Genomic DNA, 11,391 nt, shown 5'->3' with positions numbered 1-11,391 from the left:
AGTGAGTTATTATCTATAACTGAAGTAAACTCACATATGAAACATTAACAACACTAAGATTTTACTTACATCTTTAGCAAGTTTCTCCCATGAGTTAACAGTGAAAGAGTAGTGTGGTTTGAAACTGCTCTATTGTATAATTAGTTTTGACAACTACAGGCTTTGTCACATTCACAGGGTTCTTTGCCACAATTTCCTCTTGTCATTGTAAGAAACATGAACTCTAAATAAATCTAAATAAATCATACATCTAAATCTAACCTTGTTGCTTGCATTGATAAGAGTTCTTTCATGTAATTTAAGATAAATGTACCATATGTAGGATTTACCACATAGCTCCATTCATTGGGGTTTGGTCCAATATGAATTTTTCGAGTGAATAAAGATAATTGTGAGATCTAAAGGCTTTATTTACCATACTGTTTACATTCATAGTTTTCCTAAGATAGGAATTATTTAATGGAAAGATAAATCACTATGGCATCTAAAGTCTTTTTCATACTTTTCACATTCACATGGTTTGTCTAGCATGAATTTTTTAATGTCTTTGAAGATTATTGCTGATTACAAAGGCTTTACCACATTGCTTACATTCGTATGTTTTTTTCCAGTATGAATTTTTTCATGTCTTTGAAGATATGTGCACTGTCTGAAGGCTTTTCCACATTGTTTACACACATAGGGTTTTTCTTCAGTATGTGTTTTTGCATGTATTTGAAGATAACTGTTTTTTATGAAGGCCTTACCACACTGTTTACATTCATATGGTTTTTCTCCCATATGAACTTTTGCATGTAACTGAAGATAACTGTGAGATTGAAAGGCTTTACCACATTGTTTATATGCATAGGGTTTCTCTCCAGTATGCATCTTTTCATGTCTTTGAAGATAACTGATTTTATAAAGGCCTTACCACATTGTTTACATTTATATGGGTTTTCTCCCGTATGATTTTTTTCATGTAATTGAAGATAACTGTGCCATCTAAAGGCTTTCCCACATTGTTTACATGCATAGGGTTTCTCTCCAGTATGAATTTTTTCATGTAGCTGAAGATAATTGTGATATCAAAAGGCCTTACCACATAGTTTACATGCATAGGGTTTTTCATCACTATGAATTCTTTCATGTTCTTGAAGAGAAGTTGAAGAACTCAGCTGTTTTCCACATATATTATACTGATAATGCTTTCTTATAGTTTGAATTGCTCCAGATGTGTGAAGTGAACTGCCATCAGCAGAGGCCTTCCTATATTCTTTGTATTGATGGACTTTTTTTTTGCATGGGTTGTTTCCTGATCTCTTACCAATAATCATTGGATATCAGAAATATTTAAACATGTCTTACATTCAAAAGGATCATTCGCAGTTTGAGTTCTCATATGTCTTTGACAGCTTGTGAGAGTGTTAGAGTTCTGAGGCTTGTTTCCATACTCCTCATGCTGACATAGTTTGTATTGAGAGTGAGAGGTAGGATGGTTATTACAGGGTGATTGACACATGGAAACCTTCCCACAGACTTCACATGGTGTTAGGTCACTAGAAATTTTCATGCTCATATCAGCATCTGCTATGCATATGAAAGTTTCCTCATCCTGAAGATCTTCTTTCTGCTCACTGGGTGTCTCAAATATGAAACTTCTGTAAAAACAACAAATATATTAGTAAAAGTGGATTTATTACAAAGTGCAGGTCATATACTGTTCCCAAATTTCGGTCAATTGTCTTCAGACATATCTAAATGGTTGGAAGCTAAATAGATTGATAATTCTACAATAGTCCCACAGAACAATGATAAAATAGTGACATTTGTTAATGTTGAATTCCTAATACTGTTTGTATGTGAGGTGCCCTGCAAACACCGAATAGAATTCTTAATTTGAAGTACATGTTACATTTTCTAATGATATAAAAACATAAATTGTGCTAATTGTTTGTTTATTCATAGATGCTCACATTTAATCACCTTAAATGAGGCTGGAGAGAGTGCTCAGTGGCTCTGACCTTGCAGAGGACCCAGGTTCAATTCCCAGCACCTACATGGTGGCTAACGGACATTCATAATCCCAGTTCTAGGGGGTCTGAACCATCTTCTGACTTCCTGGGGCATTGCATAACATGGGTAGACTTACACATGTTCAGACAATATACTGATACACATAAAGTTAAAAAAATAATAAATAAAATATCTTTAATAGGAGCCTGGAGAGATGGCTCACCTGGTAAGCACAGTTGCTACTCTTTCAGAGAACCAGAGTTTGGTTACTAGCACCCAAGTCAGGTAGCTCACAATCTGTTGTAATTCCAGCTCCATGCGTTCAACAACTTGGGACCTCCTTGTGCACGTGCATACACATTTGCGAAAACTGATGCACACACACACACACACACACACATACACATACATTTAAAAAAATATAAATCTTTTAAAAATTACTTCAAAGAAAATTTCCTTCTACTGATTTCAAATTACCTTAGACTTTTTCCAGAACCTTTATAATGGTCTTTAATAGTCTCATCTTCACAATTATTTCCTAAAATGGAGTTGAAGAAAATTTTGATAAATTAGAAATTACTGAAACCTTAGTTTCTAGCTTTAGTGTATATGAAACATGCCTGATTTATACACCGTATTGTTCTCTTTAAATACTCCAAATTACAGAAGAGCATCAATTCCAAGAAATGCTTCTTCCTTAATATAAGGGAAGGGGAGATGATATTCTTACCTATAAAAGTGAAGTTCCATGCCAGGCATGGTGGCACACACCTTTAATCCCAGCACTTGGGAAGCAGAGGCACGTGGATGTCTGTGAGTTCGAGGCCGGCCTGGTCTACATAGTGAGTTCCAGGTCAGCTGGGACTACAGGGAGACCCTGTCTCAAAAAGACTGAAAAAAAAGTGAAGTTCCTGCAGGTCTCCAGCATCACATCTCTGTAGAGATTCTTCTGAGAAGAATCCAGCAAAGCCCACTCTTCCTGGGTGAAGTTCACAGCAACATCCTCAAATGTCACAGAATCCTAAACGTTCCATAGACTCAATTGATAATATGCTCATAGAATCCTGTGCTATGCACACATATTGTTCAATGACACAGAAGTTCTAATACAAGCTTTGAGTGGTTCTGAAAGGACAGAGCACTGGAGGGACACTCCTCTCACTACTGAGCACAGGGCATAGGATGTGCCGCTGCTCTGCCTCAATTCCCTTTCTACAGTGCATGTCTACTTCCTATCTTCAGAAAGTCCAACCACCTGATGACAAGAACAGAGGAGAATTAGTATGCAAGAGCCTGCTTGTCCTTAGAAATTACTGCCAGCAATGTTTAAATTTTGATGATGGGAGGAAATTTAACATTTGGCACAGATTTCATGAACAAAAACGATAAATCACCTAGTAAAAATGATTTATACAAACTCTGTGGAATGTTCTGAATGGTTCTCATTTTGAAAGTCTATTAATCTATTGAAAACTCACAGAGATGAAGGGCCAAAATTAATCACCACACTTTACAGATCAGCTCATGGAGTTCAGGGAGCTGGCTCAGTAGGTAAAGGGCATGCCACAGAAGCTTGATGACCTAAATTTGATGCCTAGAATGCAAAAAATGGCCAAAATGGAGAACAGCAAACAAAGAGTTGTTCCCCTGACAATCGTGATATGCACACACTCATATACAGACACATTATACACTCAACAATATTTTAAAACTTCAAAAAAAATCAGGCCATCAGAATTTGCACCCTGACTCTTACTGACCTGGGACATAGTACACAAACATCTTCAAACTAATTTTTATCATCATCCAATGGTGTCCTATAAGATAACCACTATTTACTTGTTTTATTTATTTATTTATTTATTTATTTATTTATTTATTTATTTAGGTCTCTTTGAAATAGGGTCTCCCTGTAGCCCAGCTGACCTGGAATGCTATGTAGATCAGGCTGGCCTTGAACTCACAGAAATCTAACTGCCTCTGCCTCCTCTGTGCTGGAACTAAAGGCATGTGCCACCATGCCCGGCTTAAAATAACCACTTTTAAAACAAGTTAGAATCCTCAATTTCAGTCTTAAAAAAATGACATGAACTGCAGCACTATGTAACTCATGGACTCACATCTGAGAAAATCAGTTTGCCAGGCTTTCACTTCCCCAGAAGACTTCTCCACAAGACCAAAACAAAGCTAGTGCCTTTGTGAACATCACCTCCAGTCAGTCCAGCTCAACATCCAGACACTGAATAGGAGGCTCCAAAATGAAATTGGATTTCACTCATGAGGCAGAAATCCTCTGTTCTAAATGGGATGCCATGCCTTAGAGTTGAGAAAAATTCCTTCCACAAAACTGAGAGATCTGTCACACCTACACCTGCCTTTTTCATTGGCACTATACGTAATTGGGACCTGTGATGGATCTTGTAGCCTCTGTATCCTGACCTGGGGGAAGGACTCAAAATTTGTATAAATTTAAACCTCAGACCTTTTCATGAGCAGATGGTACCATGTTTATTCATACCACAGACAGCAATGATACTCAAAAGAAATGATTCTACCAAAGTCTAGTTTAGTAAATTTACTGCATTAACTTACAGAAGAATGGGTGAGGGGTTACTTACAGGACCTGTCATCTGCTAGGTTTGGTTTTGGTTTATTCTTGATTTCCCAAAACCAAGGAAAGGCATAACAAAAACAGAAAACTTTAGCCAAGGGTGGTGGTGCACGCCTTTAATCCCAGCACCTGAGAGGCAAAATGGAACTTTGTGAGTTTGAGGCCAGCCTGCTCTACATAGTGAGTTCCAAGACATCTGGGGCTACAGGGAGATCCTGTCTCAAAAAGACAAAAAGCAAGAAAAACAAAAAAACAAAACAAAAAAACCCCAGAAAACTTTAGGCCCATATCCTTTATAAATATAGATGGCTGACAGAAAGGAAGCCGTGTCATGGAAAACCCCCTTAGCATGTGTAATTGGCCATAAAAGTGCCACCTATAAATGTTCCTGAGCAACTACTGGGGATTTTCAAAGCCAGAGAGTGAGCATCTTCAGTATTTGTTACTGTTAATATGTACATGTAATGTTTATGGGGGGGGTACTGTGAACCTTGTTTTAGGTTTACTTTTAGCAAAGAACTTTATTTTTCTTTATTTGTATGTTCCTGGCTCTGAGTGAATGCCATGCATATTTAGTTCCCTCAGAGGCCAGAAGAGGATGTCAGATTCTCTGGAACTAGAGTCACAAGCAGTTGTGAGCCCCAGACACGACTGCTGGAAACTGAACTCTGGTTCTCAAATGAGCAGCAAGTGCTGTGAACTGCTGAGCCATCTCTCCAGCCTCCTCAGTTTACTTTTAAGTGTTACAAGCTTCTTTACTCCCTTCATTAGAAAATATGAATTTAGAAGAAATATGTATGAAACAATTCATCCCTTCCTCAGGCTCTTAGATTATTTTCCCTTCTTTCTGGCCATTCTTCTGACATGTGCTTTGAGCCCCTATTTGTATCCTTCTGTGGTTCTGGTGACTTCTAACACAAAACAGACAAAGCTACCATAGGGAAGACACTTGTTCAGCCCGTCCTACAACCAATCTACTGACCCTATGCAATCCCAATTAAAATTCCAATACAATTCTTCACAGAAATTGAAAAAATAATCTCAAATTTCATTGGGAACCACAAAAACTAAAAAACAAAACAAAACAAAACCACACAGAACAGAGAAAACAGTCCTGAACAATAAAAGAAATCTAGGGAGATTATCATCCTTGATCTCAAATTATACTACAGAGCTATAGTAATAAAAACAGATGGCACTAGCATCAAAACAGACACACTGATCAGTGGTATAAAAATGAGGAACCAGGTTTGGTTCCACATAATTACAACAACTTGAGTTTTGACAAAGGGGTCCAAGACACTCACTGGAGAAAAGATAGCATGTTCAAGAAATGGTGCTGATCAAACTGAATTGCTACATACAGAAGAATGAAACTAGATCCCTATCTCTCACCATGCACAAACCTAACTCCAGATGGATCAAAGACTTCAACATAAGACCTGATACCCTGATTCTTATAGAAGAGAAGTAGAGAATACACCAGAACTAACAGACACAGGAAAGGACCTTCTGAACAAGATTACTATAGCACAGGCACTAAGTACACAATTGACAAATGGAACTTGATGAAACAAAAAAGCTTTCTATATGGCAAAAGACACCATCATTCAAGTGAAGAGGCAATCTCCAAAATGGGAGAAAATCTTGATCAGCTATATGTCTGCAGAGGGTTCATATCTAGAACACATAAAGAATTTTTAAAAAACTAAACAAAAAACCCTCCAAATTTGGAGTAAAAAAATAAACAGGTATTTTCAAAAGATGAAACACAAGTGGCTGAGAAATATTTAAAAATTCTTTGACATCTTTAACTATCAGGTAAATGCAAATTAAAACAACTTTGACATCTCATTTTACCCTTGTCAAAATGGCTAAGATCCAAAACAAAAATGATAAGAAATGGTGGCAAGGAGGTAGGAAAAGAGAAACACTTATTCACTGTTGGTGAGAGTGTAAACACTTGTGCAGCCACCACAGAAATCACTGTGGATATTCCTCAAAAAGATGAAGCTACATCTCCCACATGACCCAATCATATCACTCTTGGGAATATGCCTAAAGGACTCTATATCCTACTACAGAGGTACCTGTTCAATCATGTTCATTGCTGCTCTAGTCACAATAGCCAGGAAATGGAAGCAAACTAGATAGAAATCAATTGATGAGAAGACAATGAAATCATGGACCATTACACATGGAATATTATTGAGTGCTTAAGGAAAAAAAAGGAAACACACAGTTAAATGGATGGAACTGCATACAATCATTGTGAGTGTGTTAACCAAAACCTAGAAAGACAAATGCCCCACGTTCTCTCATAAGTGAATGCTTAGATATTGATGTTTCAACTGGAAAATCCATGGACACCAGGACACTAGTAAATGTCCATAAGAAAGGGGAATAATGGAATAGGAAGGGCTAAAGTGGTGGGGAATGGGAGGGCAGCACAAAGGAAGTGTATGGGGAGGGATGACTACCACTTAATCCTTTAGAAAACTCATATAGCCAGGCATGGTGGTGAAATCCTTAACTGCAGCAGTCAGAGGGTGAGAATGTAGCCAGCCTGGTCTACACAGTAACTTCTGGCCACCTGGGGCTACAGGGTGACCCTGTCTCAAAAAACAAAAACGAAACAACCCAAAAATTCATGTAGAAACCTAGCACTATAGAATATTCTTAAAGTATATAAATGTAAATGCTGGCTTGCTTGCCTGGCCTGTGCTCAGCCTGTTTCTTTATACAACCCAGCATCACCTGCCTGTAGTGGCACCACCCAGAGTGGTCTAGGCCATCCCCATCACTCAACAATCAAGAAAACATACCCATAGAAATGCCCCAGGTCAGTTCATTAATGAAATTCTCCAGTTGAGGGACCCTCTTCCCATGTGTCAAGTTGATATGTGAAGCCATCTGACAAAGCTCCCTCCCCTGCCTGGGCCTGTTCATCATGATACTGTGAGGACATGGCTCCCTCTCTTCCAGTCCCAGATGCTGCTGCACCCTCAGAGAAATCCACAGACTTACTCCAGAGTAGACATGTGTGGGATCTTAGTTTCATTGATCCTTCAAATTGTTTTCTTTGTTTCTATTTCATTAATTTATGATCTAACTTTTGTTATTTCTTCTCATCTGCTAGGTTTCATTTTGGTTTGTTCTTGACTTTCCAAAACCAAGGAAAAACCTAACAAAAGCCGAAAACTATAGGCCCATATCATTAATAAACATAGATGTAAAAATTCTCAACAAAATACTAAAAAACTGCATATACACAAATGTCAAAAAGACCACCATGATCAAGTGGAGTTTATTTCAGAGATATAGGAATGCTTCAATATACACGTCAATAAATGTAATAAATCATATAAACGCACTTAAAGACAAGTTGCATGGTCATCTGATTAGATGCAAAAAAAGCCTTTGACAAAATTCAACATGCATTCATGTTAAAAGTCTTAGAGGTAATTGGAGTGGAGGGAACGTACTTCAACATAATTAAACTATATATAACAAACCTACAGCCAACATCATTCTAAATGGAGAAAAAGTGGAAGCATTCCCATTAAAATCAGGAACCAGACAAGTCTGTCCACTATCTCTACTGCTTTTCAACATAGTACTTGGCAGTCTTGCTAGAGCAAAAAGACAAGAGAAGGAAGTTAAAGGCATACTAATTGGAAAAGAAGAGGTCAAACTATCACTATTTGAAGACAATACGATACTATACTTAAGAGATCCCAAAAATTCCACCAGAAAACTCCTAGAAATGTTCAATACATTCACCAAAGTGGCAGGTTACAAAATCAATGCACAAAAATCAGTAGCTTTTCTATATACCAATAAAAAGCAATAGGAAAAAGAATTCATGGAAACCCTCCCATTCACAACAGCCTCAGTGATTAATAATAATAATAATAATTCATAATACCTAGAATTAAAGTTAACCAAAGACATTAAAGCTCTCCACAATGAAAATTTTAGCCTTTAAAAAAAGATAAAGACACAAGATGGAAAACCCTACCATACTCATGGACTGGTAGAATTTATACTACAAAATGATGATCTTATCAAAAGCAATCTATAGATTCAATGTAATATCTATTGAAATCCCCATGACATTTTTCACAGAATTAGGAAAACCCTAAAATTTATGTGGAATCACAAAATAAACTGGAAAGCCAATGCAATATTGAACAAAAAGGCAATGCTGGGGGAATCACCATACCAGATCTCAAACTATATTGCAAAGCTATAATCATAAAAACACCATGGTACTGGCACAAAAACAGACACAAAAATCAATGGAACCTAACAGAAAACCCATATATGGGTGCATAAAATTTCAGCCACCTGGTATTTGACAAAGGAGCCAAGAACACACAGTAGAGGAAAAACAGCATCTTCAGCAAATGATGTTGGCAAAATTGGATCTCCATCTGTAGAAAAATCAAATTGGACCCTTATCTTTCACCCTACACAAAAGTTAACCCAAATGGATCAAAGACCTCAATATGAAACCTGAAACTCTGATACTGCTAGAAGAAAACATAAGTAGTATCCTACAAGATATAGGGGTAGGATAGGAGTTTCTAATTCGGACATCAGTTGCTCAGGCACTAAGGTCAACAATCAATAAGTTGGACCTCATTAAACTAAAAAGCTGTACATCAAAAGAAAGAACCAAAGAAGTAAAGAGGATAGCCACTTAGTGGGAGAAAATTTAGCTTGCTACATATCCAACAAGGATTAATATCCACAATATACAAAGAACTCGACAAAGAAATAAACAAACAAAAAATGACCCAATAAAAACATGAGTGAAAAACTTGAACAGAATGTTCTCAAAGGAAGAAATAAAAATGGCTAAGAAACACCCTGAAAAGTGCTAAACATTCTTAGTAATTAGAGAAATGTAAATCAAAATCAATTGAAGATTTCATCTTACCCCAATCAGACTGGCGGAGATGAAGAAAACAAAAGACACTGAACCCTGGTGAGGATGTGGAGAAAGGAGGTACTCATACACTGCTGGTCACAGTGCACATGCCTCTAATCCCAGTGGTGAGGCAGTGGACACTACTGGATGTCTGGTGCATGCTGGGCTGCTGATCTAAGGGAATTGGAGAACTCCTTATTCAGTGAGAGACCCTACTCAATAAAGAAGGGGGGGCATCAAGATGGCTCAGTGGATAAAAGCACTTGCCTGGCAAGCCTGGAAAATTCAGTGCAACCCACAAAACCCATATAAGTTGGAAGGAGAGAACAGACTCCACATAGTTATTCTCAAGCTTCCACACATTAGTCATGGCAAATGTAAGCCCCTCTACACACATGATATACTCACACATCCGTAAGAGTAATGAATACAAATTCTAAATTCAAAATAGGGGAGGAAAGTGACATATGGAATCACACAATGTTGACGTCCGGCATCCAAATACATGTGTACAGCTTCACATACACCTGAATTCATAGACAGGCACAAACAGAGAAACTCAATTCAATCAACTCTGAGGGGAGGAAAGTGACATATGGAATCACACAATGTTGACGTCCGGCATCCAAATTCATAGACAGGCACAAACAGAGAAACTCAATTCAATCAACTCTGAAAATTGGCTTGTGCTGAACTATGGCCCTGGAAAGAACATACCATTCTTAGAAAGCTCCTCAAATTCCTCCCATTCCAACAAATGACAGAGTCCTAAAGGACCACAAAGAGTTCAGCTAGTACTGAGAAAATGAAACAGCCTTGGCTCTACAACAATATTGCCCAGAATTTAAACCCTTCTATGCACTGGTTTTGGTTTCCCCCATTTCTTTCCTATCATGACTCACTCCTTTGTAAGAATAACTCCTTTTCTGCCTAGATGTGGGCGCTTGCTGGAACTTCCCAGGTCCCCACTTCTCCTGGGGAAATCAATCCTCCTTTATCGGCTACTTGACCTACACACACACCATGGCCTTCATTGCACCCAACATCCAAATTTTCTTAATAATCTGTAAGTACTTCATAAGATCTCACCTAAGAGCTCTGCTCACCTGACACCATTCCTATGGTACACAGGGCATCATGTGCACGTGGGCATAGGAGTGAGTGGACATAGACTGGCATTTTATGCCTATCCTACATTATCAGCCCACTTAGCTATAGGAGTATAACAGAGTTCAGGGACCCACAAGGTCCTTAATGATCAATTTCATCCTCTTGCTGTAGGACTCACAACCCACTGGGCCTCTTGCCAGTACCAGCTGGCCAAGGCGAACAGCACCTGAAAGGGAGAGTGAGGATGAAGGAAAAACAAAAGACAGAGAAAGATACTTGGGAGGACTCTCAGTAGAGACTGCAGCCCTGGTTTATTTTAGCTCAGCCTTCTTATAGCCACAGTTTGCTTAGCTCAATTAGCATCAACAGCTCCTTTTCCCTACCTTTTCCTGAGGGTCAAGGAACAGTCAAATATTTGTTGTGAATTCCACCATTTTACCATCTTCCCTAAAATATCAACACATTCCTCCTGACTTGGCAGAGCAATTTGGTACTTGTGTGCAAAACACACAAACTCTTGAGTCAAGGTGAAAGATCATAAAGTAAACAAGCAATCCTGCCACAGCTCAGTGTACAAAATGGCTGTGCTTATACTAATAGGTCCCAACATCTCCCCCTTTTTTATTTTTATAACCCCAGATTATGCTATATCCAGGACAAAAGGACCGTGCCTGTCTTAGATTGTCTTCTGCTAGAGCAAAGCCTTACCCGTCATCGGCACATAGCTTCCATCAGCTAT

General features: G+C 38.2%; 1 pseudogene; it reads right to left on the bottom strand.

Annotated features, from left to right (window-relative positions):
- Positions 1-511: 511 nt before the first annotated feature.
- Positions 512-1,316, bottom strand: LOC103738628 (annotated as a pseudogene).
- Between the last annotated feature and the right edge of the window lie 10,075 nt (positions 1,317-11,391).

The sequence above is a fragment of the Nannospalax galili genome, unplaced genomic scaffold (assembly GCF_000622305.1).
Source record: "Nannospalax galili isolate Female #2095 unplaced genomic scaffold, S.galili_v1.0 scaffold1519, whole genome shotgun sequence".
Lineage (NCBI taxonomy): Eukaryota > Metazoa > Chordata > Mammalia > Rodentia > Spalacidae > Nannospalax > Nannospalax galili.
The sequence above is the reverse complement of the archived record's forward strand: the minus strand, read 5'-3'. Positions and strand labels throughout refer to the sequence as shown.